Source organism: Lonchura striata, chromosome 8 (assembly GCF_050655825.1).
Source record: "Lonchura striata isolate lonStrDom1 chromosome 8, ASM5065582v1, whole genome shotgun sequence".
Lineage (NCBI taxonomy): Eukaryota > Metazoa > Chordata > Aves > Passeriformes > Estrildidae > Lonchura > Lonchura striata.
The window spans coordinates 5387372-5414774 of NC_140710.1; the positions used below are offsets into that span (position 1 = coordinate 5387372).

A 27403-nucleotide genomic window follows, 5' to 3' on the forward strand; every position below is an offset into this window, starting at 1 on the left:
AAAAGTGCTGGCTCAGAGTAATTGACAGTAGCAAGTCCAGAGTAGGTGGATCCAGTGGGTTTGCATATGCAATGGTCAAGCCCTTTAACACTTGAGGCTAGAGCTCCTAAACCATTGCTGATAGAACTTCCTGCAGGATGTGGAGGTGGATTCAGTGCTGAATCATGACAAGAACAGAGTAGTTTAACAGGTACATTTTCAGTCGTTTGACAAGTTGGAACCCATTGAGAAAAAATTATTTTAACACAGCCTGGTATTGTATAGTGCTGGGGCAGTAGGAGAGACTCTGTCCTGCAAAGCCTGAACTCCTGAGGTGGTTCTGAATTCTGGGCAGCAGTGGCAGTACATACACCGAGATGTTAGAGAGTTTTATGCTGCTCCCAGTAGAACATTACAAGTTGGAAAAAATGCATTAAAGAGGAAGAAACCTTCCTCTACCTGAGTGCTTAACTTTTCTGATAAGCTAGAAGGTAGAGTGACTTGATGACAATAAAGTTCTGTACATTAAAGTATTCTTAATGTAGCAGAAGAAAAGCATAGCAAAAACTGGGGACTGGAAACAGAGTTCAAACAAATAAAATGAAAAAAGTAATAAATTCTTAATAAGAGATGTAAAGCATCCCTAGAATATATGAAGACTCTTTATCTCCTCAAATTAAGACTGCATCCTTTTTTGGCAGTTGAGTTCAGCTAGAGCATGAGTTTACAGGATCAGAGTAACTGAGAGAAATTCAGGGCCAGGCAATGGGATTCAGTAGGTCCAGCAGTCTTCAAAAAAACAAAAGTCTTGAGAAATTGTATCACCTAAAGCACAGGGTCAGGCACAGAGCCAGTTTTCTCTCATGGATGCTAAAGGCAGATGTTAATCATATCACATTCCTGCCAACCTTCACCAGATTTTATTTGTCATCCTTAAAAGGGTATGATTTTGCTCAGTGGGAGGGTTTTCATTGGCTTCAGTGAACATGAGTGAGTCAAAATAGCATTACTTTTACTCCCAGATCAGTGCTCTGGTTTGGTAGTGTTCAGATATCAAATGTGACGGATTCACTAACACCTTTTTATACAGGCATCCCTTCTGATGCACTTTTAAAGCATTGAAATGGAGTTATTTGACAGATTATCCTTCCAAGAACTGATATAGAAATTAGAATGTGGATATTGCATTTTCAACTGTCATTTGGTAACAATTGCAATAAATTTGATGTATTTCTACCCATATAAATTTACTGAAAATCAGCCTTGTTTATATTTTCATGATTGAGTCATAATTGCTTTCATGTCTTTGCTGTTCTTTCCATTGATATCTCCTCTTGCTTTTGAGTTTCAAGAATTATTTTGAAAAAGAAAATGCGGGGAGAAGGTTGAGGATAAAGGCAGAGAGAGAGAAAGCTTGTCTGCAAGGCAGATTGTTTTCCAGGCTCTCATAGCTATATTAAAAGGTACCTGGAGACGAGTTAAAGAAGAGGTATTCCTAGCCCCAGCACAGAGCTTACTGTTACTCATAAAATCAGCATAGCTGGTGGTGCCTAAAAACATCTTTGGGCAGCTCATACTTGAGCAATTTGCCAGGTTTTTGTAAAACAGATTATCCACACTATCTCCTTCTGCCCAGAGGAGAGGCTGCCAAGCCCTCATCAGGGCCCAAAAGCTGCCTTTACTACCTGTTTCCCAGTGACTGGGAGAGGAGATGGTCTTTAATTTGAGAATAGGTTGTGTTTGTTTCGTGTGCTATTAGACAAGTATCCTTTGCAGGCTCAGCAAGGATCTCTGCTTCCCGTTGGCTGCGCGGGCAGAATGCCGTGAGCGCTGATGGATGTGCCGTGGAAGAGGCCGGGGAGGGCTTTGGGGGTCGGTGCAGAGAGTGAAGGGGCTGCCAGGATTCTGTCTGCTGCTGTGTGTACAACACAGTCTGTGGCCAGGACACAGCCTCTGCCTGCCACGAGGGCCAGCAGGAAGGCTCTGCTGCCTGTCTTGTCCTAGCAAGAGCTGCGGTAAGGAATGGAGGGGAAGGAGCTGAATTCCTCCTGGTGGTCAGAAAGAAAGCAGGACTAGGGGCAGTGAGTGGTAGCCAATGGGATACTCATTTGTAGCCTCCAGCCTTATCCCTGCTCTCCTCAGCCAGGTATTCCCATGTTTCCTGGTATTGCTAAGCTGCTTGATAACATTTCTGTCTCTAGTTAGCTAACCAGAGTGCCCACAACTGGAGGGCAAGTAATTAATTTGTGTACTGACACAAACCATAATAATCCTGAAAATTTGCTAGAACTACACAAAAACAAGTGGTAGCAGAAATGTAACATGTGAATGCTGCCCTTCAAAATTCCCTGGTCACCTGGATTTGAGGCAAAGCTAAAGGAAAGAAGATGGCTGTTCTGTCTCTTGTGATGCAGGTTGGTGGGATTTGTCTGATATCAGACCCAGCCTTTCTGTCCTCAGGTTGCCAGAGAGTTTTACAGCAGACACAGAGAGAAGTACACATTCCTGGTGTTTCAGTGATTTCCAGATTTAGTCCAGCCACCAGTATGTAGCTGGTCTCTTTGGCATAGAAACTACATCATCTTCCTATCTTCCTCCTCATATGAGTTTGAAGCATGACTAGTTTGTCCAGCCTCCATCTGCAGGTTGCCATGTGTGTAGCACCTTTTAAAATTTTTTTAAAGACACAAAATGATTAAGATAGCTATTAAGTCACAAAAAAGATGGAAAGCTTCTGTTGATGAAAGACTTAAGTTATGATAGTACAAATAATATTTCTCAAGTCTAGTTTTTTGATACAGTGACAAAAAATTTGAGTCAATCCTTTTAATTACACTTAACAAATCCATGCACAGTGGGATGCAGTGCAAAATTAAACAAGCTACAGTCTTACGGGCAACCTAGAAATGCATTCCTCAGTGTCAGAGCCATCCACTGGTTCCTCCAACCTATTTTTCAACCACATAAGATTTAATTGTTGCAAATGGAATACTTGTTCTACAGAAGTCCAATAAATCTGCAGTCTGTCTTCCCAGTAATCAATCACAGATTGTGAATTGCATGAGGAAAAATCTATAAGATATGTTCTTCATGTCTAGTACGTTGGGTTATTTTCATGTCTTGTGGTTTGAATTTGGCCACTGTCATTTTAGAGGAATTTCCTGCCATCTGCGTTCAATTGAATTTTCTCACAGATTTGGGCTTGCTTGTAAATACTGGGATCTGGCAAAAGGAGTATCTTTGTTCTTCAGGGGCATATTCAAAAACCGTTAACATGGTGTTGGCAATGTGCTGGGTTAGGGAAGATCCAGGAGATAAAAAAGGTATAAATTCCCCCCTGCCCCTAACAGCTGATGATTTATCAGTGAAAGAAAAAGAACAACGAGTGCATGAGTGTGTGGTAGAGTTTTATCTCAAGCTATCATGGCATTTCATATTTTGCTTATTATTAGGGTGTTGGTCTGACTGTCTGCTTGTGACCACGTACACAGGCAGCAGGCTTAAGAGTAGCCAAAATATTACAGCGAATTCCTGGGGGATCTCATTGCACGATCCCAAACAGATTGGGAGTTGGTTTACCACCAGCTCTAATTTGTGTTTTGGCTGCTGAATTTGCATTGAGTTAATATCCAAACAGTGATATTGGCATATGTAGATTCTTAGAAATCACACATACCTGGGGCAAAGGGTACTCTATCTTCAGTTTAACATATCAGCTGCAGTGTTACAAAATTCAAGGTAATCTCATCATCCTAACTGAAAGTTGGAGAGCCCTCTGCATTCCTTCCTGAAAGAGTGTGTATAATCAAATAAAAAAAAAATTCAAGCATTGAGGATCAAGTTTAAACCAACAAAATCAAAACAATTCAGAAGGGAGTTTATTGCTGTCTTGAGCTTAACCTCACAATGAGAAAGAGCAGATAAAATGGATTTACATGTGTGCTCAACTGTGTTACTCACTAGAGATGGAAGACATGTCCCAACTCAGAAGGAACCTGCTTCAATTTATCTCATTTTGCATATTTCAATTTGTAAATCAAGGGCCGTTACAGCCTTACTGTGAAATGTAGGCCTGTGAAAACGATGGCAAGGACTTTTAGATTTACCATATCTCTGGTTTCTTAACAGCTTATTCTGTTTGTAGGTGGAAAGCTGTGTTTTCTGACTGCCAGTTTCTCAAACACACTTTGGTCTTTAGGAACGGGTTACTTCACCCTGTATGTCACTGGGCCAAGATTAGATCTTCCCCAGCTCCTTTAAACTTGAATTGTGCATTTAAATATGTGCAACTGCCTGGAGTTCAGCACAGTGATCTGTTGATAATGCAGCAGAAGGAATGCTGCTCCTGCTCCCTTAGTTCTGCAGGAAGGGGAGAAACAAGTGTTTTGGCCAGCAATGTCCTTGGAGTATCTGTGTTGTTTAGCCTTTGGTTTCTGTAGCAAGCATTTTCCAAATTCTGTCAGTACCTGACAGCAGTCTCATCTAAGATGTTAAACAACAGCTCGGTCCAGGCAGCCAGAGGGTGTCATTTTTGCTTAATTTATTTTTTGGAAGAACTGCAGCATGAGAATCAACGAGTTGTTTTCAGTATTGCATTTTCCATGGTCTGGAAATAGTCAGTGCCTGGGAAGCACTGACTTGCTCCTTGCAATAGCCTCAGACACACTCAAAATTCATGGGCTTTGTCACTGCAGCCTCTGCTCTGCCCAGGGGTGCTGAGAGCTGGGCAGAGCAAAGCAGTTTACTCTTACTGGCATGAGCAGCTGCATTTGCATTTCTGTCTCTGGCTGCTTTCAGGAGAGGCAGCTTTACCAGCAAGGAGCAGTGTTTGCCTGGATCCACAGGGAAATTGCTGCTTCACGTGAATCCTGGGGAATATCTGCACTCCTGCTCCAGGCAGGCTGGCAGTGAGTAAATGGGCACATTCAGCTGGAGCAGGGTGATGCCGTGTGGTTCTGCCTTTTGGGCTGCCAGTGTGTCACTGGCTTCTATGGACCTGTTCACTGCTTGGAAGGAACCTCTCACATGGAATATTCCCCCAAGGTTCACATATGTCTTAGGTTATCTTTCCAAAGATTCCAAATCTTAGCAATATTTTGGAGGGATTATCCAGTTCTCGCTGAGCATACTTTTCTTTCCTCTTTCTGTTTCTTTATTTTTTTATATTAGTCTTGCTATCATAACATTGGTATAGATACTTGTCATTTTTTTCACAGAGTATTTCTAGTGATGTAATTATTTAAGTTATAATACATCAGACAGCACTATTCTGGCTTCATAAGGAGCTGAGGCTGTTTCTTTATTAATAAATAGGTGTTTATTCACTGTTTTTATTTTTCATATGGCATGACTATATTAACAAAGATTTGACTTATTGGATCTTGACAGCAAAGGCCATGATAATCTGGAAACACACCTTCCAACTTTAAGCCATGACTCTGAGAGAGGGAGGCTCCTTTATTTAAGTAAAGTTTCCAAGATTCTCTGGATCACCAGTTTAATTTGCTTGTTTACCAAACAAAGGGTTGCATTTTACACAAGCCAAATGAGCCTGGCACTGCAAATAAAAAACAGATTACATTCGTTGCCATTAGTCACTCAGACTTAAAGGGCAGCTCCTCCCTGAAAAGCAGCTCTAAAAACAGCATTGAAGATTTCCATGGGTTTTGTCCTTTAGTATTTCCAAAGCATAAACACTAAAGCAATACTTCTATTTCCTTGTGTGAATCTTGCACAAATTAATTTTGTTGACTGACCTTCTACTAATAAAGTGTTTCACATTTGACAGGCCGTTCTCCTGTTCACTTATGCAGTTTGTACTGTGCAGGTTTTGTCTCTGATTATTCTGAGACAAATCTGAGTTTTCTTGTAGTCAAGAAGAGCTGAAACTCTTTATTTCTTAATGATTTTTTTTTGAGTGGATAGATGATGGATGGGATAAATCTTCAGCATTTTCTTCCAGTGATAAGATCACATCATGTCCTGAATAAATCCTGTTGTTTGCTCCAATGTTCCTTTGCTTTGGGTATTAAATTTCTTGCTTTGTCTTCAGGAAAGTTGATAATTTGCTTTGTCCCTGATCCTTTGTCGCTTTATCACTTTATCCTGTTATCCTCTTGTTCCCTCTGTTGTGCCTTCACACACTGTAATTTTCCTCTCTCAAACAACTATCTCCCTTCCTTCTGCTGGATTTCCCAAACACATGCCAGCTCACTGAGTTCATCTGCATGATGCTCTTCATCTAAGGCTCTATTGGAGACCAATAAAACCTGTAGGGAATTAGCTGACAAAGCCAATTGTTCCTGTTATTTTATAAGAAAACATGCTTGAATTTTATTTCTCTTTCTCTGAATAGCTAAAGATCTTAACAATAGTTCTCTTGTTCTTTCTCCTTTATTTGCTTCTCCCTGCCATTTTGTATCATGAAGTTAAACTACTGATATATCTTGTGTGCTGAAGGACATCTCTCAGGTTTGGCACACGTGGTTACTGCAAAAAAAAGAGCATCGCTTAAAATGCTGTATGATTTTGATAAGAACAGGATGCTTATCCTGTGGGTAGTGAAAAATTCCTAATGGTCTTACTGATCTAGTCTGGCTTTCAAATGCTTGGGCTTTGTTGTAATTTTGGTGAGTAAATCTGTTGTTGCTGGAAGCTTCCCTGGATGTGCTAATTCAGTTTTATTTGGATCCTGAGCTGTATCTCAGTAAGAACACAGACAATCTATGCTGAAACACCGTGTGATTGTGCATATGCATGACTTAGAAATTTCTGGAGTCAAGGTGTTCCAGCAAGATGGAGCAAAATAACCTGGAGTCTTGCCTTGATCTCCCACTGTACACCTGAGAATTGCAGGTGTTCATGTCACCGTGAGAGCTCCTGAACTACTGATGAAATCAGATGAGCTGAATACAAATTTGCAGTTACCTAAATGTTGCATTTGCTCAAGCCAATTGGATTAAAATCATATCCTGCTGCTTTTAATGTGACTACACAGAAAGGTTGCTGAGTTGTCATTAAAGATATTCATTTAGTCTGAGCTTCAAAATACATGATGGAAGATGGCTGTGCTAAAAGCTCTGTTAGATAAAGCCAGGAGTAAAAACTAACATCTCTATTAGAGGTTTTCACAGATCTTCACCAAATTGTTCTGTTAAAGGTGGCATAAATCTGTGTGCTTGAATTGTGTTTACCCAGCTGAGATTTTGACAGGGATGGCATTAATCATTGGAAAGTACATTTGCATTTCACTTACCTATAATTTTATAGAAGCCAAACGTTTAAGTGCAAGCAGGTGAGTAATTTAAACCATTGTGAACTATACACAATCCAGAGAGTAAACAGGTCATTAGAGTAAATTAGTGATGAAGCTGTAGAATAAAACATGCCAGCTAAAATATTTGAGACCTTATCCTTACAGTTCTCAAAGACATGCATAATTATCATCCTGATACAAGTGTCTAATTTAAGTCAGAATTTGTATCTGGAGTTAGTATGAAGCTCTGAGAGATATAGGAGCCATGGGAAGTAACATCTGAGAGAGTGAAAAGCTCCACAGTAGGGTAGCTGTGAGTGGTGTAGGGATCTCTGACTCCAGCCATGTTATGATTACTTTTATGATGTGTGACTTGTGCTGTGACAGATTAGAAATATGTTGTTGGAAGCTCGGAGAAACATAGATACAAAAAGTTCTATGAAAGTGTTTTAGAAACCAGTGATGTTTCCTAATTATATGCATTATTTTTTCTAATATTTTTTCCTGTTGCTTTGGTTTGTGGTTCTTGATAAACAATAGGCTTTATTTTAACTGAAATTCTCTTCTCATCAAATCCTCAACTTTCTTGTGAGTTGGATGCTCAACCCATCATTTGTGGCCTCACCCAGTTGCTGTGGGGATGTTTAGGACTAATGTTATCAGACATCTTGCTTGTTGTTAAGTAGAAAAACTGAAGAGGTGGTTGAGGATAAAAACAGAGTCTGTAATCACAGAGGGAAATTACACCTTAGAGCCAGCACCTTTGCTTTTGGAAAGTTGAGAACCTTGGGGAAGGAGCAGTTTTAAAATTCTTGGTTAGGTTTGTGTTGTAAGCTCACAACGGGCTGCAGAAGGCGTGGGGCTGTCAGGTTGTTCTCAGCTCAGGACAAAAGCTCAGCTGCCCTGAAACCAGCAAAGGGAGCTGAAGTCAAGGCAAAGCCCAGTACAGACAAGCTCTCAGAAATCACTCCTTTGCCAGAAGTCTGCACTAATCCCCAAAGTGATGCTGATACTGCCAAGAGACAAGAGGGCTGTGGCTGTTCCTCCTCAGCTATTAGTATTAAACCAACATGACTATAGGGGAGATCAAATTGCATCTGCTGGCAGAAAACGCCGCTGGCTTATCCTGCCTTTGTGCCTGCTGGAAGATGTGGCAGGGCTGCAGTATTTGGGTAATGAATGTTGCTGTGCCATCTCACTTGGAGCTCTTCTCTTGCAGAACTCCTTGGGAATGATATGGTTAACAGTGTATTTGTTTAAGAGGCAAGGGGGGAGGGAAATTAGTATCAGGTAAAAATGTATATGTCTGTGTGTATATATAAATTCCCAAAGCATTCGCAGCCAGCTACTTAATAGTTTTCATTGAATTAATTTTAAAACGTGAACCTTGTTTCCTTTATTTAATAGAACAAAACGGTTTCCATATTCTTGCCTGTAACTAGCAGGGTTTATATAGCATTCTGCAAACAAAGTAAGCATTAAAGTCCCTTTTGTCCATCTGTGGAATGAATAATTTTGTGCAAAGTATTTATTATAAGCACACGATACACTTAAACTTTTTACTGTAGTGGTGACAGATCCAGCACAGAACTGGATTGTTAAGTAGCAAGCACACCACGCTTCTATACTGTATAAAAATTTACTGACCTTTCTAAAGGCTCCTGGGTTCAAAGGAAAATGTTAGCTCACTTGGCTAACTTTTGGGTGCTACTTAAAATGATTCTGGATGTTGGAAGCAGTGCACAAGAGGCTGTGCTGAATTTCAGTCAGAATTGCACAACTTCAGGAAGGTGAAAATAAAGCTGGGTTGGGTACATGTGGGCACTGCCTGCCTACTCCCTGGGACTGCACGAGGCAGCAGCTGGGTTCCCCTGGGTAAGGTACCAAAATGTCCTTGGGAATCACCTCAGAAAAACTTCAGGATTTCCCTGTTACTTGGCAGAAGTTGGGACTAACCCAGAGGTAACATGTCACAAGTACCTCTCACTACTGTAGCTGCTTTTAGGATGATTTATAGTAGGTTCTATAATGTACTAATGTACACACACACTAGTCCTATTTGCTGTAAGTGAAGCAGTCCCTTCCCTTCTGGGAGTTACACTCTTGTACATGGCAGTTAATTGCTCCCAGAGTCACACTGTTCCCCCTCTGGGATTCAGTACGTGTTTAACATTCAGCTGTCTTGTCAGAACCCAGACTCTGGGCTCCCCAAAACATCCTTCACTTGGGTCTGTATGCAGAGAGTCAAATTCAGGCAGGGCGTGAGGAGATGAGATTTATGGATTAGCCACAGGCACAGAGAAGCACACACCAGGCTGGAGGGAGTCTCGGTGGGGATGACACACAGGCCCAGGGCTCTTGGAGGTGGCCTAAATCACACCATTGTAGGTTTCCTGTAACCTTGGTTGTGCTCACCTCTAGATTTGGCCCATGGGCTCTGCAGAATGTCTTGGACATGGCAGTAGGGGCAGCTGGTTTAGTTTGTCTCTCATTGTACTGGTATTACTTGTTGGAGGAAAAAAAAGAGACAACTTTTACGAAGATGTATTGCCAATGTGTACTGGCAGACAAAGCAACAGATTCCTTTCTGTTGATCCCTTCCAATCTGCTGCCCACCCTTTGGGATTAGCTGCCTGCCATGCCTTTACAACCAGTTGCAGGGCCAGTCTTGTCTCCAGCAAAGCCTCTCCCCATTTATTTGAATTTCCTAGGGATGAGCATTCAGGGACGGCATCTCAGCTGATGCCTGAATATCTGCATTTCTCCATCTATCTGTTCCTCTTTCCAAGGGCTATTTTCTTTGCTTGAATTGTATTTGCAGTCAGTGGTAATGAATTAATGCCCAAAACCATTGTACATCATGTTCTTTATTGTCTTGATAGAGTTGCTGCAGTTCGGTGTCTATTCTGCCCTCTTAAGTGAGGTTGTTTGTCACTGACATTTCATCGGTGAGGGAAATGTCTTCAGCTGCTGTGCTGGTATGTTCTGAGTTTTATGCTTGAAAAGTTCTTCAGGTTTTGCAGTGGTTGGGTTATGTCTAATGTGTAGAATGGCATCTGAAGTGGACTCAGAATTCATCCCCTTTTCCAGCTGTAGCACTATCCTTAAAGCTTATGATGGGTTGTCTGTACAGCTGTTCTGGAAAGAAACTTTCTGGACACAGAGCTTGTGGAGCAACTCTCAGAATAAACATTAAATTCCTTTCTGCATCTTTGAAATAGACCTGAAGATCAGAGTGGGGGTACTCATGTGTAATAGAGGATATTGTCATTTATATGCAACTGCATTCTCTCTTAGGTTGCTTTTCCCCTCAGGCTTATGGTTAGTGAAGAAAGATCCCTGGATCTCTTTCTCACTGTTCAGCAGGAATGCTGCGTTCCCTTTCTAGCTTTGCTTCATGGAGCATTACTCTGTCATCACAGTGTTTATAATACTGCTTTCAGGAGAGATTTGCTCTTGTGCTTGCCCAAATCCCAGAGGGATCTGTAAGAAAGGTACAAAACCAGAGGAGCACCAAGTTCCTGTACTGCTTTTGTGGATCAGGAAGGTGGAGAAGATATTCCTAAATGCAGATCTTTTCATTAGGTTTCTGTTGCTTCCAATTCTTTGAGCTTGTGTAGGTGCCAGTTGAGCTAATGCAGCAGAGGGCAGCTACTTCCCAGCACGTGCCATTTGTCACATCCTTGAAATCTCATGCTCAGTCTTGGGAAGATTGGAAATCTCAGCTCTTTTGGTATGCCTTTTCCAAAATGGTCCTCAGTGTTATACCCTGCAAGGCTAAAGGTGTGGACAAACACAAGGAGGGAGGAGCAGTGGGAATGTTTCATGTTATTTTGAGTTTGGGAAAATGTCTTTGGTGTGTAGTTGGAATGTATTGTTGTAACCAAGAACAATAAACATAATAGCTGACAATACATAGAAGTATTTCAGGATGTTAAGAAGTGACCAGAAAAAAAAAAAAATATCCTGTAAAAGCCCATTTTTTCCGTTGGATAGTGATGTAAACCTTGTTTATTTCCAAGCAGGCAATTTGCACATCTGTTCTGATATCACCGTCCAGGTTTGTTTGGTATTATTCTTTGATGGGAACACCTAAATTGTTTACAGTTCACAGCAAGACCTATTTAGTTGGGTCAGTTGGTTTCTTCATGCATATAAGACAATCAGGGTGTTGTTTGATATGCAGATAGGAGGAATCTAATGAAAAAAAATGCAGAAATGGTGAAGGTGATTTTGATTTTATTGAATCCTGCACCTGACCCAGCATTAGCTATAGTTTTAAATTTAATGCTTGTGTCAAGGAGAAATAGAAAATAAGTCATGTTTTATAGTTTTGATAATGTGGTGTCTATTCCAGCTGATACTTTATTTCTTCAGTCATTTGATTCTTTCCATATGAAGGCAGCAAATACTTCCATCAGGTTGATACAGCTTTTTCTTTCCTTAGAAGTTGGATACCTTTAAAATGTCTCAAGCAATTGCATCTCTAAAATTTGCATAAATAAATCAACTGTGTACTGTGGCTTTTGTGATGTTCAGTGTCTTTATTATTTGATGATTAAACCTAATGCAATTTACTAATGAAGAGATGTATTTTGGAGAGCAAAGGTCAGGGCCAGATTTGAAAACTTCCATTGCCTGAAATGTCTAAAGTAATTTTAATCAGGGAATTTACTTGCAATCATCAAAGCACTTTTCCTTTCATGATTTGAAAAAGTCTTGCTGCTGATGTTTATAATTATGGAACACCACCATCAAACTCTTTGCTCATCAAACTTCATTACAATGATTTATTTGACATGCAGTAATACTTGTAATGCAGAACAGAAACAGAGCTATTGATTTACCAGCAAATTCATTAAAATTGTGTAAGTATTATTGCCAATAGATACACAAGGAACATAAATTATTTTATTCTGTTTTTTGAGTTACAGAGGGTCTGTCTAGGAGTTCCATATAAAGCCGGGCAGAACGCTGATATTTCTGCACATTAGCAGACTTTGCTGGAATAGCTTTTCATCTGTAGAGATCTCATACATTCACATTTTGCTTACAAAAGCATTTTGGTTGGTCCAGTTCTGTCTTGGAAGGAAATATATTTTATGACCTGTAATGAAGTCAAGAGTATGGTGAGTGAGATATCAAGACTGTTTTTTAGATACTAAATACATTACTTAATGGGGAGGGAAGATGGTTTGCATTTTTCTTCATCACAAGTTTCAAATTCATCCATGAATTTGTTTAAAATATTTTGCTGATATCAATAACTCTTTAACTTGTTTTTATTTATATTAAAATGATTGTAGAAGTGCAGAGGAAGGCATTTGCTGGTATTGTATCCCCAGACTATTTTTTTGTGTCATATCTCTTAGATTTTGTAGGATGTTCTACAGCACCTGCTCCAGTGGAGCTGCAGGATTTGCCACAAGGTGGTAGTGACTTTGCTGTTGTCATTTGTGAGTGCTGTGAATTGTTGGTACTGTGCAGGAAGGAAAGCACCATCCTGTTACATCAGTGATGGAACTCTCTGGAGAAGTGGGAAAACTGATTTGGGCTCTGGGGTGAGTTTGTCTCTCTGGGATTTACTCTTGGAAGACTAGATGTTAGAAGAATCTCCTGGAGTACTTAAACTGTGCTGAGTTCAAGCACATTTTGTTCTGCGTGTGTTTTAGTGCTTTCCCAGGAGGGTTTGGAATTTTTTTTCCCTTTGCTCTTTTCTCTAGGCAGTTCCATTCTGTGCTTATCAAGGCTCTGCCAGATGCCACGCTGAACAGTGTGCTTTTTTCCCCCAGAACAGAGCATCTACTCCACTGTTTTTTCGTTTCCTTGCCTAGCCTCAGGCAGGGTTTGTTTTTTTAATTACAAAGTTAATTTTTTTCTTTGGACACAATTCAAACAGCTAACAGTAACGCTCATATATCCCATAATCCTTATGACAGGTTTTCCATGTAAACAAAAATTGCATCTGTCCTCAGGGACTAACTTCTGTGAGTATATATCATGAAATGTTGGCTATTTTTATAAGGTATGTAAATGAAAATGGAAAATACTGAGAGGTTGTCCTGGAATGTGAAGAGCTTTTATTTCTGTCTGAACTTGGATAAGCAAACCTGTCCTTGCTTTTAAAAATGGTTGTTTAATTTGATTCAGGGCTTTGGTTTTGGCTGATTGGTAGTGTATCAGGTCAGTCATGGATCTAATGGAGATTCCAGTGAAATTGCAAAATTGAGCAGTTAGGAGCCACATGAAGCTGCAACAAGCAGATAGGAGATGAAAGCTGAGTTATTCATTGGACCTAAAATTGAGTGGTTTTGCAAAAGGAACTGGAGTCAATGCTGGAGTGCAGGGAATTTTGGTGATTGGTGTGAGCTGAGAATTGCCCCATGATCTCCCAGCAGCAGGATTGACTGGGCTGTGCTGTGTGTCAGTAGATGGAGGCACAAGCACAAGTTCTGGGGATCTGTGTTCTGATCAGCTGGATCCACAGAACCATCCTGGGTAAGTCAGGCAGTCTCACACAGCATACATGAGAATGGCTGGACAGACAGTATTTCCTTCCCAAGATTTTCTCTGAACTTTACAGGTTTTCCAAGAATATCCATTCCATGTGTACAGTCATTGCTCCTGAGGTGCATAAATGTCTCTGATTCTGCTAGGAGACAAATTACTATTGTGTTGATGTTTCGGCTCTTTTAAAGAGCCTGTGGATAGGAGCAGATGTGTTCATGGAGGCACTGGGCCTCAGGGCTTTGGCATCAGGATAAATTACTAGAGAGTAACAAATCACCTCGTGTCAGTTGCTCACTTGTGAGTAACCACATGTACAGTCTTTCCCTGCAGCACCTCCTTCTCCGTGAAAGGTACTTCAGCTCTTTTCTGAAAGGACAGCTACCTTAAATTAGGTTGCACTTACTTCAGGAAAGTCCTGTACGAGACATTATGAAATGGTTGATAAGTAGAAAATTACCACCTTGCAGTGTGGGAGAATTCTGGATCTTTTGAGTTTTCTTTAAATATAGTAATTTTTTTTTCTAGTTCAAAAAGAAATCGAAACCAGTTTAATCTTCTTCATCTATTTCTGACTTCAGAGCATTTTGGTATCTCCCTGTTAGTTTCCTGGGACATTCAAAACTGCCTTTGCTGTTCTATTGAAGAAATACCCTTCTTGGGAGAATTTCTGGTAGCATAAAAATTTGGCAATTTTATTTCCATGCTCAAATTACAGCATTCCCCTCAGACAAGTCATCTCTTTTCCTTTCCTGAGTGCTCAAAAAGAAGAAGAAAAAAATCAGCAAATTCTCTTTCGATATGGGTTCTGTTGATTCAATTGGCTGATTTCCTTATGGTGTTTCTCCAAAAGAACATAGGATCTGAAACTCTGTGTTGATCCCAAAATCACGTAAGTCCTCTAAACTGGACGAAGCAGAAGGAAGGGAACTGAAATGGGAAGAAAGGTGCCTTCCTTTTTAAGGAAGTATTTTCTTTCAGCTGTTTGTATTCCATGAGCACTCCCAAATCTTCAGTGGAGACTGGAGTCTGGAGAAAGTTCTCTTCCCACCTACTCTAGTGTTGAAGATCTCTACACCCAGTCCTGGCCAAAGACTGTGTTTGAATGAGGTTGTTTGGCCTTCTGAGCTGTAATCCAGAGCAATAAAGGATTGTTGGCAGCTTCATGACGAGAGACCCTGGCCTGGGCATATCCTTAGTCTTGGAGCAGGGTGTATCCTACAGCCATTCCTGCTTCCTGTGAGGGTCTGCTGGCAGCAGTCATTGGGATGGATGTGGAAACTGCAAACATCCCAGATTCCCAAGGCAGGCTGGAGGGAGGGATGTGCCTGTTTTCCTCCCTGGTGATGACAGGCCTTGAGGCCTTGGAAAGAAGGGTGTGAGGGCTGGGATGGCCCAATAGCAAACAGGCTGAGGAAAAGGGAGAGAGAAAGTGGTGACAGGAACTCCAGGGCTCCATTTAGTTTTTTTGCTTTTGTCCCTTTCTGTTGTTTTTCTCTGTCAATGCAATGGTGAAAATGTGACTAGGCCACAACTTAAGGTGAATGGGCAGTGACTGAAATCTGATACTGCAAGAAAATATGTTAAATTATTGTCTTAAGCTGGACTTTTGCATAGAGCCAGAGTTCAGATTTGATTGAGCCTTGGGCTAACTGCACTGTACCTGATTTCTGGCTGCTCCTTGCCTTAAGCTATTACTTTATTTTCATCAAAACCCTAATTCTCAGAAAGCATTTTTCAGTCTTTTTATTCTCTGAGTGCTAAATTCCACTTACTTGCCCCAGAAAGCTTCACTGAAATGTTCTCTGGCAATGCTCTGGCTACCTCTCCTTTCTCCAGTGGGTGATCTGTTGGGGAATGGGCCTTGCCGTGCAGTCTGACCTAGAAACGAAGACAGATTGTAATTTGCCAGAAATGAAGACAGATTGTAAAAGGTACAGCAGTCTACTCAAAAAAGCTTTCTTTCTCCCTTTCCCATTGCACCAGTTGATTTGTTATAGGAGGCATGTCTGTGAGGGACACTTGAATTGATGATTCCTTGGATTGCTTCTGAAGATCCTGTCCTGTGCTCTGAAATCAACCATGAAGGTTCCTCCTATCTGGCAGTGTCAGCAGAGGCTTAGGAGGTTTAGAGTTCAGGCTTAGCTCCAGTGAGTATCCCAAAACATATATGTCTCTGCAATTCTGGAGCCTGTTTGAATTATTCAGACTTCTTCCTGACAAAGCTCATGCAATTCCCTGTGTGCTCTCTGGCTATATTTTAAGATACTTTTGGTGAAGGCTTCCTATTAGGTCTTTCCAACAAATACATAAAGCATTGAAATGGGAGTGGCCAGACAGCAATGTTTTGACAATAACTTCTTGATGTAGGGTGACTGTATGGTCCTGCAGAACTCGGGTATCTCTGTCTTTAATATATTTATTTTGTTAGTATCCCTGTGAGATGCAGAAATGCGGTTACTCCCATTTTACTAGAAAACCATAAAGTGCAGGCTGAATTCAATGACTTGCCTGAGGGCTATCTAAAATGTGAATTATCAGCTCCAGTGTTTCAGTCTTTGCTCTAGTCCAAGGACCATCTACATTCCAGGCCTTGAAGTAGACATAGGCACCACAGTCTTTGAAGATAATAATATACTGTTGAAGGAAAAGCTAAAGGTGTTCTAACCTTACCTTAGGTAAGGTGTCCTAAGAAAATTACAGTAAAATACATCAGCTGTGATGGAAGTGTTGAACTTGATAGGGAGGCCTAAAGATTCAGACAGTAAAGAGCTGTTGTTCAAAGGATAGTAAAATATATGGGCTACATGGAAGATGAGTTCCATTAACCACTGAAAATATATCAGTCCTATCTGTCATTTTTGTTAATTCACATATGTGAGTATTTCCTGCATTGAGGTGATGCAGTAAAACTTAGAGGAATTTGTACAGTTTATTTCATGTTGCTGGAATCTGTCTATGCTGGAGTTTGTACTGGACAGTCACATTTACAAAATTCGGAGTTTGAATAGCCTGTGATGCCTTTTGCTTTCCTTGTTCTTTTGGGCATAGTTCACCAAGAGAGAGGTTGTTTATTGCTCCTGTAATGTCATGAATTAAAGTTTTATTTGTTTCTTCTTATAAAAGAAGAACTCTTCCAGAATTGCAGTTAGTAGTTGTTGTTTAAAAGCTAATTTTTGAAAATAGTACTTAATTGTGTTTTCATGTGCATGAAATCTGTATAAGCAGGACCTCTGTTAGCTATTTAGGTCAAGAATTGTTATCCTGCCATCTAATACCACTAATTCCATCTGGGAGCATCCAAAAGGCACCAATAGCAGTGGAACATGGAGCTTGCTGAGTGTCAGAGCCACTTGCCAGTGCCTGAGACTTTAATTTTACACCAAACCTGACTGTTCAATGTTGATGTGCTTGCAAGTCCTGTCAAGTTCAAAGCATAAGTTAGGACAGCGACAGTACTGATGCATCTGAGGAACTTCTGGCTCCATTGACTTTGGCAAAGAATTGAGTGTGTTTGAAGATTTTAAAAATATTTAGGGAATTAGCAATCATTTTTCTCCACATAAAAGTATCTTTTCAAGAAAATTTGACTGTGTTAAAAAACTTAGTCTCTGCTAAACTTCAACTGAGTTAACAAAAAATAAATCTTCAGATTTAGCCAAGCTACTAAAAAGTTGGCAGGGTGAAAACCTAAGGAAAAAGAAATAATTTCTGGCACAATGCATTCTTTTTATTTTGCATTTCGTTATATTTATATATGAGTCCATTGTTGCTACTTGATTTCAAGAAAAGGCAATCATTACACAAACGCTTATTCTGTTCACTGAGCCAATCTGCAATCTTAACAAAAATATTAGCTTCAGATAACTCGGTTGACCTTTCTCAGAAATGTGGTCTGATAATATTTAAGGACTGCGTTGGCTGATTGTAAATTTATCTACCAATTTCCTTATTAAAGAATCAACAGAGAGGTCTCAAGCATGTCACCAGTAGAGAGAGAGAACTAAAACCCCACAGTGGTGATGACTGTTGCTGCAGCAGAACGAAGACAGATTTTGTCTTGCAGATTTTTTTTTTTTTTGCATTGTTCTGTTCATGTAAACACGAGCATTTCAGTGGAGAATCGTTAAGAAACTTTCAGCGGTGAAACGCTCAGAAATGTCTGTGGCACACTATACACTCATGTAAAGTAAGAGCCCCTGTGCTAAACACTCTAAACAATATGTAGAAGAGTATTGTTTTGTTTAAGCTGAGGCCCCACCATTGATTTCAGGGTACGTCACATTGCAATAAAACCGTGGCCTTCGGTATCTCCTGCAAGCATCACTGTTCTGTGAATTACACAAGAGACATTAAAACTTGATGGCTGGAGAACAAGATGTAACATGCCTTAGAGGGTCAGGGTCGTAGTCAGTGTCAGCTTGGAGACGTAATGTTTTTCTGGCAAGACAGCAGCTTTGCCATCCCTTTGGATTAGGAGGAGAAGGGACATTTATAGGTAGAGCTGAGTTTATCCTTGTGAGAACGGTGCATCCTTTAGGGCTGGGAATGGTAAATTGTACACATTCTATAGCACAGCCTGACCTGCTGCATGAAGAGTTACAGGCGGTGAAATGTTGCAGGGATGTGACCAAAGGTCTGTGGTGGGTGGTAGTGCCCGAGGGAAAATAGGGATAATTAAAATAGGTGCAGTCAAGGTAAAATTCAAAGAACGAAAGCCCAATCCCTGTAGTTCTTACTGATTTTGTTGTTTCTTAGATAAACTCACAGACTTCAGATAAGGTTTTGGTTGCAAGGTCAGGATTTGATTTGCTAAGTATTTTAAATTACTGTTCCTAATTAGTTTATAATAAAAACCATGGAGATTAAGTCACTGAGAGCTGAGAATTAATGTCTTTATTCTGCCTCACATTCTTGTTTTTCAGAGGGAACTTTGTCCTATGTTTCTCTTTTACAAAAATTCATTCTCAATGAATAAGTAAGTAAGTCTCATCTCCAGATGTTTGCATATCTCAGTAAAAATACTGTTGTTTTGGAGAAACGATGTTTAATTTTATAAAAATCACTTTTTCCTTAGTGCAATCCAGACTACTTGAATTGAAGGGTCTTCTAAATAAGAAAACTTGTAGACTGTAAAAACCTAAGAGGCAAGGAAGCAGTGCAGCAGGATGGAGATAATAAAACACAACATAGACACTACAAACAGATGTGTCTGTGCTTCAGCAGCATCCTGTGAGCTGTCAGGTATGACTTAGCAGAGTGTAGTTAAGTGTAATTTGTGCCATTTGTTTTTTCCAAGAACAAAGGATGTATTTCAAGCAAGTTGTTCTAGCAAAACCAAATAACTGCTGTATATTTTTGGTTAATTTTATTATTTATTTAATGCTTTAAGTTTTGTGCTTATGTTATTTTTCAAGTGCATTTTCCTTTGTATCCTTTTTAGTCTCTTATTCTGTACATTGTGTGAGGTTAAGGCTTGTCTTGTTTTGTTTGCACAGCACTAGAAAAAGAAATTTGACTTTATGGTAGAGATGAATAATGAACAAGTACTCAGTTTCCTGTTTCCTTTTCCCAATTGATAGTGTCACTGTATTGCTATGAAAAAGAACTCTGTATATGGTACAGTGCAAATTAGGAAACTGGCCTCAGAATACCTTCATGTTTTGTGCTGAAATCCCATCCTGACAGGCAATGCTGAATTTAGAGTGCTAGGATTTTAAAAATACAGGGTTTCTAAGCAACAGTGTTTAGAGAGGGAACACTTCTTGTTCCCGGTTTTGCCTTTGACTGCTGTATCTATAAAATAGCCTAACCAACAGGTCTCCATGTTGCAGTGATTAATTTTGATACTAATGAAATGGGGCCCTGCTGCCTTCCACATGCTCCTATGTACTTGCAGTGTTTTGTGGGCAAGGTTCAGGATCTTGTGATGAATGGGTTGCTTTGGGTGTTCTCTTCATTTGACAAAGCAAATTGTTCAGGGCTCGTTTTGTGAGCAGCAGCTCAGCGATCCATTAAATACCATAAATTGTAGGATAAGAACTTGCAAGGGAAAACCTGGCATTGGCAAAAATCTTAGCTGTATTTTAAACATAATACCTAAAGGAACGGGAGCATGTGGTACCACAAACTATGGAAAATGCTGTTTTACTAAGAAAACAAGTTTTGCTTGTCCCTGTGTTGAGTTCTTCCCCCCTCTTCCAGATGATTTATGTATTGACTTTCATGAGCCTCATGGCAGTTTTGTTGAATTCCAAAGGAGCTGACATAGAGATGTGTGTGATAGGATTAAAACTCAAGCATCTGTCATTTAAATGCTAATCTCTGTGGATTAGGAAAATTTGGCAGTAATTACCAGAGCCAGTGATGGTACATACTGATTTGAGGTAATTCCTGAGGTCCATTGCCCTGTGCTAGGAGAAGAACCAACAACACCTTGTGTCAGGGCCAAAGCAAGGAGAGATAATAGATATTGTAATAGATACTGGTCATGGATGGCCTTTCAGAGGATGCAGAGTACTTTTGCAAAGGATGGCTGTTTGTTAAACCCAGCTGCTGGTGAAAGGCTCCTCACTGCCTCGTGTGGCTGGGTGCTTATAAAAAGCAGTTTAGAGTAACTAATGCATAAAATCACTTAAAAGGAGTGCTGGGATCTTAAGCAGCTAAAAGAAAATACTGCCTGTTTTAATTCAAAATCTTGATTTCAAAGATAGTCTGATAAGATTTAATGATTAGTCCTGATTTTATTGTTTTGCAGATGATCTAAAACTTGCAATTGTGATTTGAGGCAAATTGCAGAACCATTTTAATGTATCAGTATCAAGTTTATTTGAAGAGAGTCTTACTTTCCTGTTTGTCTAGATTGTTGTAATGGTATTAATCTCTACAGATTGTCCTGAATTAGTATTCCCACATACTAATGTTTGCATTGGCACATTCATATTGATGGATTTATGTGCAAATCCAGGCTTTTCCCTCCTGATTTGACAATTTAGGAGGCTGCTGTGACAGCTATTTCTCCTGCAGCCTTTGGAGATTTCCTCATTAAAATCTTGGTGAGTTTACTATCAGATGCTGCATTTTGAGTCATGGAATACCAGGGTGGAAGGAACATAATGGATCATCTGGTCCAACCATTTTTGGCAAGGGCATGCTCCAAGAATCATAGGATTGTTTAGGTTGGAAAAGACTTATCTTAAGATCCAACTTCTAACCCAGCCCTACTGAGTCCACCATTAACCCATGTCCCTAAGGACCACATCTACACACCTTTTAAATTCCTCCAGGTGTGGTGACTCCAGTGCTTTCTCGGGCATCCTGTTCAATGCTTGCCACCCCTTTTGCTGAAGGAATTTTTCCTGATATCCAATATAGACAGGATGGCCTAGCACCAGCTGCATCTTAAAAGTGACTGATTTTGGGGAATCCATTTTGAGAGACCTCACTCTCTTTAGGGAGTTCATCGGTGTCCAAACAGAATGTGTGGCAGCAGATTGAGAGTATAATTTATAACTAAAAAAAAAAAAAAAAAAAAAAAAAAAAAGCCAGGAGGTGAAAGTTATTTTTCAGTGCACTAATTTCTTGGGCCTTTGTTTATTATGTATTATTTAGTAACTAATTCCTCCAGGACAGTTTATATCAAGATTTCTTTGGCTTCAGAAGGAGCATGTTGAGTGAGCATGGAGTGGAGTGCACAACACACAAGATCTAATCTAGCAGTGGCATGAGTGCAAGTAAAAGTCTGTATTCATGCATTGTCCCTGGGATTTCACTGGGGCTCTGCCTGGGCACCCAGTTCGGCCTCCATGGGATCAATGGCAAATAGGAGTCATGTGTCTGAAAGCAGCACAGAGTTGTCAGATGCTTGTTTTAGCCAGACTTTACTATTTGTATAAACACTGTAAGCACTCTATTGCAGAACTTGGAAAACATTTTTCTTTGCCTTCTCTGTTTTGGTTTGGTTTTATTTGCATGCATCATTTTACATGTGAAGAGATTGACCCAGTATAACCAACCAGAAAAAGGTTTTACAAGCAGAATTTGTTTCCTTGTGTCCTTTCTTTCCTGGAACATAAGTTCACAAAAAAAAAAAAAAAAAAAAAAAAAAAAAACCAAACCCAAAAAAAAACCCAAAAAAACCCTATTTGAAACAGTCAATGATTTGCTCATAATTAATGTTAAAAAATATAATCCAGATATCTGCTGGTTTGTGAATGTGGGTTTGCGCTTTATGGAAAGTGGATCAGGCTGAAATGTTTATTTTAGACAATGATTCTGAATACTGAGATGTACAAATATTAGTTTTTCATCTGTCTTCGCAACAGGCAAATATTGGGAGATGAACTTGTTCATACTTCAATGGCCACTTGGGTAAAGTGTTTTAGATATTGAGGTACAGATTTGCTTTTTGCTGTCAACTTGTTTTTCTGTATATTTTCAGGATAATAAATATAGAGAAAAGATACATCATTATTGACTTCCTAGAGACTGGCCATCTGATTTATGGCTTCAAAGTATCTCCATTTTATCTGTCAAAACTGATTTTAAACTTCATTTGTCTTCTGGTTTTGGCAGCGCATTTTACCTTGAATTCAACTGTTTGACATGCATTGTACCAAGTCACATTTTAAAAACATTTACAGTATGTTGCAGAAAAAAAGGTTCAAGTTGGTACATCTGCTTTCAATATTGTACATCTCTCAAAGTGAAAACAATTTGAGAGCTGGCAATGGGAATGTTCTTGTTGTAGCTGTAAGCACAGCATTTAGGTAACTTGGAAGAATAGAGTAATAATTACAGAAAATGAATTGTCACAGAGTAACATTCTCCTGTGATTATTACCAATTACAGTTAGCAGCTCCAGCGGCCTTGGTGATTAGATGCAGAACACAACTGAAAGAGAGACCATTTCTCTAAAGATTTTGTTAAAAATTACTCTGAGAAGTTGAATTCCTTCACATGGGACATTAACAGCTGCCTCAGGCTTGGCACAGACATCTCACAGTGCAGAGCGACTCAGCATCTTTGGGGCTGGTAGAACTTCCTGCTCTCCCTTTGCCCAAGCAGAGCCTCAGCCCGGGGCTTCTCTCCAGTCTCTCTTTCAGGCACTGAGCACTGCTCCTTTCCTGACTCCAGCCTGGGCTGGAATAGTGGGAAGAGAAGAGATTGCATTGCAGGTGGAGGTGTGGTCCAGCACGATGGAACTTGGCACGAGGCAAGACCTTCAGCAGTGGTGCAGCTCTGATGGAGGGCAAGAGAGAAATCTTGGCCAAGTACACACAGCTCCAGGGCCCCTGTAGTGCCTGTGGCTTTTAATCACAGCTGCATAGGCTCGTTTTTATCACAACTCCCTTCATCAGCCTTTCCCCATCTTGCATGTTTTCACCTTACTGTCACCTGTGTATTTATTCTTTCCTGCACTGGTCTCGATGATTATAAGTAAGGGAATATTGCATGAGTAAAGCTGATATGAGAGGATGTATTAGAAAAAAAAATCCACAGGGTAAGGGAAGCTGGGTGGACGGTGCAGGTATATCAGAAAGGCCTTAGGAATAGCCTGCAGAAAGGCCTGGAAGGTGGAGTGAGGGTCGTGAGTTCCAAGTCAGAGGTGGAGCCTCTGTTATGAAGACCTCCTGGCAGGGGCTGTTCAAACTAAGAGTGAAAGAAGGCAAACTGAAGGTGCAGCTGGTGGGAGCTGCCTGTGATGATTCACCATCCATTAAGCAATGCCAGAGACTGAATATTTTACATGCTGGTAGGCAAACACTTGTCAGTAGAAGCAGCATGATTGTTATGTTTGGATTTGTAATTGAGATTGCAAACCAGATTGAGTGTGAAGGTGAGGAGACACAGAGAAAGAACTAAGCTCTTTGAAATTAAGAGAGAAATGAGCAGGATCCATCCTCTGTACAGTTCAGTGGAGTACCTTCTCCCTGTGACAGGGTTTGTCATGATTCCACTGCTTAGAGCAGAATAACCTGGTGTTGGTGTGTGCAACCACCAGTTCAGAGGAGCCTGCTGAGGCTGACAGTCCTGGTCTACACTTGCCTCAGACTGCATTGATGTGGTCTTGGGGGATTATTGCCTGTGCTCTCATCAGTGTAAGGAAGGATTTAAGCAGTTTCATTTGTTTCTGCATGTGTCTGATGCTGAGCCTGGGGTTTTTATTCTTTCAATTATGCTCTGTAGCTTGGAATGCTTATAACAGAGCCAGGCACAGGCAAGGCACAGGGATGAGAGCACTGAAATAGAAAAATAAACAGTGGAAACCCACAGCTGAACTACCAGATGCTGGGGTTTGTTGAGACTTTTTTAGAAGAACACAAGGACTCTGACTGGGGTCATTATACCCACCACCAACTTGTCAGTGTAAGTCTCTCTTTCTCTTTTTTTTTTTTTTTTCTTCCCCCTCACTCCTCCCTGTAGAATGTCCCAGTCCAACTGTGAGTGAAATAACTGATTAGCTACTACTTCCCTGGAAGAGAGGGATGGGCTCAATGCCCATCCAGGCAGGGTTGTGCAGGCCACTATGTCACCTCTGGAGACATTGCTGTGGCACTGGGCTTGCCTTAGACTACAGAGAAGCAGGTCACTGCACAGTAGGATGTTTAGGCAGAACTTCCCTTCTTTACTGACAGCGCTGAGGGAAGTGTGAGAGGTTCCCTCTTGTAGGGGTAGACCATGGGCTGTGTGTGTGTGATCTCTCCCTGCCTCTTCCCAAGGTCCCTTTCCTACTTTCTGTCCTGCCAGCCATTAACTGCTGGTCCTCACTACCAGGCCTGAGCTCACCATTGTCTCCTGCATTTGGAGAGGTTGGATGTGCTGTGTTTGGCCTGTGATGCAGACAAAAGATGGAGACACCTTTAGCTACAGTTGTGCCAAGGCCATTGCTGCTCTGCTGAGTAGCATTGCCTCACTATTCCCTTGTGCTCTGCTGCCTGCATCTGTCAGTCTCTTAGGCTGTGAAATTTCTGAGGCAGGAGCCACAGTTTTGGTCATTCCTGTGCAGAGTAAACTGCATTATAATCCTTTGTGCTTTGCCAATATTAATAAATAACAGGATGTGGTGTAGAAAGTTCTCATTGAATGTACAAAGAATGGTCCCCTCTCTGGTGCCTTGGGGAAGGAGGACACAAGGTTCCCTCACACCTCTGCCATGGTGTGTCTGTGTGCTTTGGACAAACACTGCCTGTGTCTCAGAAGGAAAAGCTGGGCATGGGTCCTTTGATGTGATTGCACTTCAGTCAGGTGAGAGTAGAGAGGCCATGGATGATCCTGAGCTGACTGCAGTCATTCCAGTGCTCTGGCCTCTGCTGGATGGATGTTCTGCAGCAGAGAGTGGAGAAATATCAATGGCTTTAAAGGGAAACCAAACCTGAAGCAGGTGCTACATGTGACTGTAGTACATAGCAGTTATGAAGGATCTGAGTCCAGAAGGAAGGTCAAGAGAGATTCCCAGCAAAGCCAGTAATTGTTTTCTTTTTTAGCTTGTTTATTTTCTGTGCAGTTAGCAAAACGTGACTCTTCATTATGGGTGGTGTAACCAGTCATTAGCTGTATACACATGGCTGGGGTTCAGTTTCACAGAAACAGGATACTTGGCTTTTCCACACTGACTGAGAAGAGGGAAATGCACTGACGTACAGGGCATGTAGGCTTGAGCTTTGGGAAGCCACTCTTGCTTGTATGGTCTGGTTTCTGCAGCACAAGAGCTGGTTCAGTAGAGTTTTGTGCTTTCTAAGCATCTCCCCTGTGAAAGTGCCAGTGGCTGACAATGCAGTGCCTGACCTGGGCTGGCCTGTGAACCACTCTGAGAGCAGTTGTGCCAGCCTAGCCCAGGCTGATACAGCCACTGGACAGGCTTGGATCCCCCCTTGCACCAGGACTTGGGAGCAAGTCCCACCAGTTTAGACATCCCTGCAGCATGCTGTGAGGAGCCCCAGCTTGGCTGATGCTCACATCTTCTTTCCTTGCTTTGCTTACTGGAAAGCTGCTTCTGATGATCTGCAAATAATGCATGAGACTTGCTTCTGTCATATCACAAGGAGTGATTTTGGAGCTGTGCTCTTCTCATGTTTTCCCTCTTGCTGCCTTGCTGACAGTGAGAAGGAAAAAATTCTTGGTTTTCTCTTTTTGGGAACTTCCAGAGGTTGCATTCCTCCCCCTTAATCTCAGCTAATTTCTTAGTCAGCGTGCTCAGGATGACATGGATTTCTGCCAGGTAAGTAGGGATTTTTGTGAGCTGTAGTCTGTTCAGTCAGCAATCATTTTAGCTGTAAAAGGCCATGGCTTAGCATGAGGCTCAGATGACACACACATTCAGCTTTCAGCTCCTTTATTTTTTAAATGGTTTTAGTTACTCCCTCTCTGCTTTTTTTTTTTTTTTTTTTTTTTGCAACCTAGCCATAGGGTTTAGATCTATTCTGTAAAACTAGTGCTAAACCAAACAAGGCAAACTTAAGAAAGGCTTCATTAAAATAACAGAAACCTCACATTCACTGAATCTATTATCTATTGCTGGAGCTCTTTTTGCCTGTAAACAAAAAATTCAAATAGCTCTTTTCCCCCCTCTCCCCGCCCCCGAGTTTCATAAGTGGTTACTGAGCTTCTGCAGTTGCTACATTCCTTAAAAAGTTGTTATTTCTTTTTTGGTCACACACTAGGGGACTCCATTGTTTTCAGTGGTGCCTATTGAGTTAGGCCCATCGACAGCAGAACTCATTCTGGGTCATTAACTTTGGAGGCACAGTAGTATAATTTGGTGACTTTATTCTGTTTTTTAGCAGACACTTGTATTAAAGTCACGCACACACAAAACCAGAATAACCATCCTTTTCCCTTCCTTGAAAACACTGAGAGTCTGAAAGGACCTCTTAAAGATCCTCTAAAGGACCCGTTAAAAGACCATTAGAATTCGAAAAGTTGTGTTTAGGCACATATGAAGCAGAAGTAGCAAAACAATGCTTCTGTCTTATGTTATTGGTTCTAGTGCTGTGCTGTTCTAGTGTTGACAATTTAACAAGGTTCCTTGGAAAAACTTGCTGTGTTTAAGAGAAGATTCACACAAACGATTCATGATCTGGAGAATATACTGTAGTGTGAGAAAATGAAGAAAGCAGACAGTTAATCAGTGAAGGTAGGAGCCAAGGCTGAAGTTCTCTACAGAGGGAGAGAGAGTACCAGGTATGTTATGTGTTTTCAGCTAGCACACAAAAGTCAAAATGTGAGTCCCAATGTCTGAACTGAAGTCAAACAAGCTGAAGCTATTTAAAATTCATGCTGAGAGCCATGGAACAAACTGCTACTGAAGCAATTCTCCATCATTTAAAAATTCCACTATGAGATTTGATGTCTTGTTAAAAGATGCACTCAAACTGTGGCTAAACTAGATGGAGATATCCCAGAGGAAATACAATGCACCAGGCACACAGGCATTCTTTCTGGGCTCAGCCTGTAAACTGTGTGGTCTTTGGAAGTTTCGCACTATTCCTGTGCTATACTTGCTATTCACAAACTCAGTCACTTCACCCTCGAGGTCTGTTTCCCACTTAGAAATAGTTCTTACAAACTTACTTGGTCCTGACACTTAGGGAACCTCATACACCTTTTGGCCACACTTCGCGTGCAGTGAACATTTTCATCTCCATAGCTCTTAATTGGCCT

At 40.8% G+C, this 27403-nt stretch overlaps 1 protein-coding gene across 6 annotated transcripts in view; it reads left to right on the top strand.

Moving 5' to 3' along the window:
- The window catches only part of GLIS1 (GLIS family zinc finger 1), a 179478-nt gene that overhangs the window by 45824 nt on the left and 106251 nt on the right, over positions 1 to 27403 (top strand). The window contains exon 1 of one of the 6 annotated variants that reach the window (XM_085586240.1): positions 10135 to 10212. The exons of the other annotated variants lie outside the window; for them this stretch is intronic. The gene's annotated coding sequence lies outside the window, so the exon portion shown is untranslated. Of the gene's footprint in view, positions 1 to 10134; positions 10213 to 27403 lie in introns of those variants that run through there. 6 annotated transcript variants of the gene reach the window in all.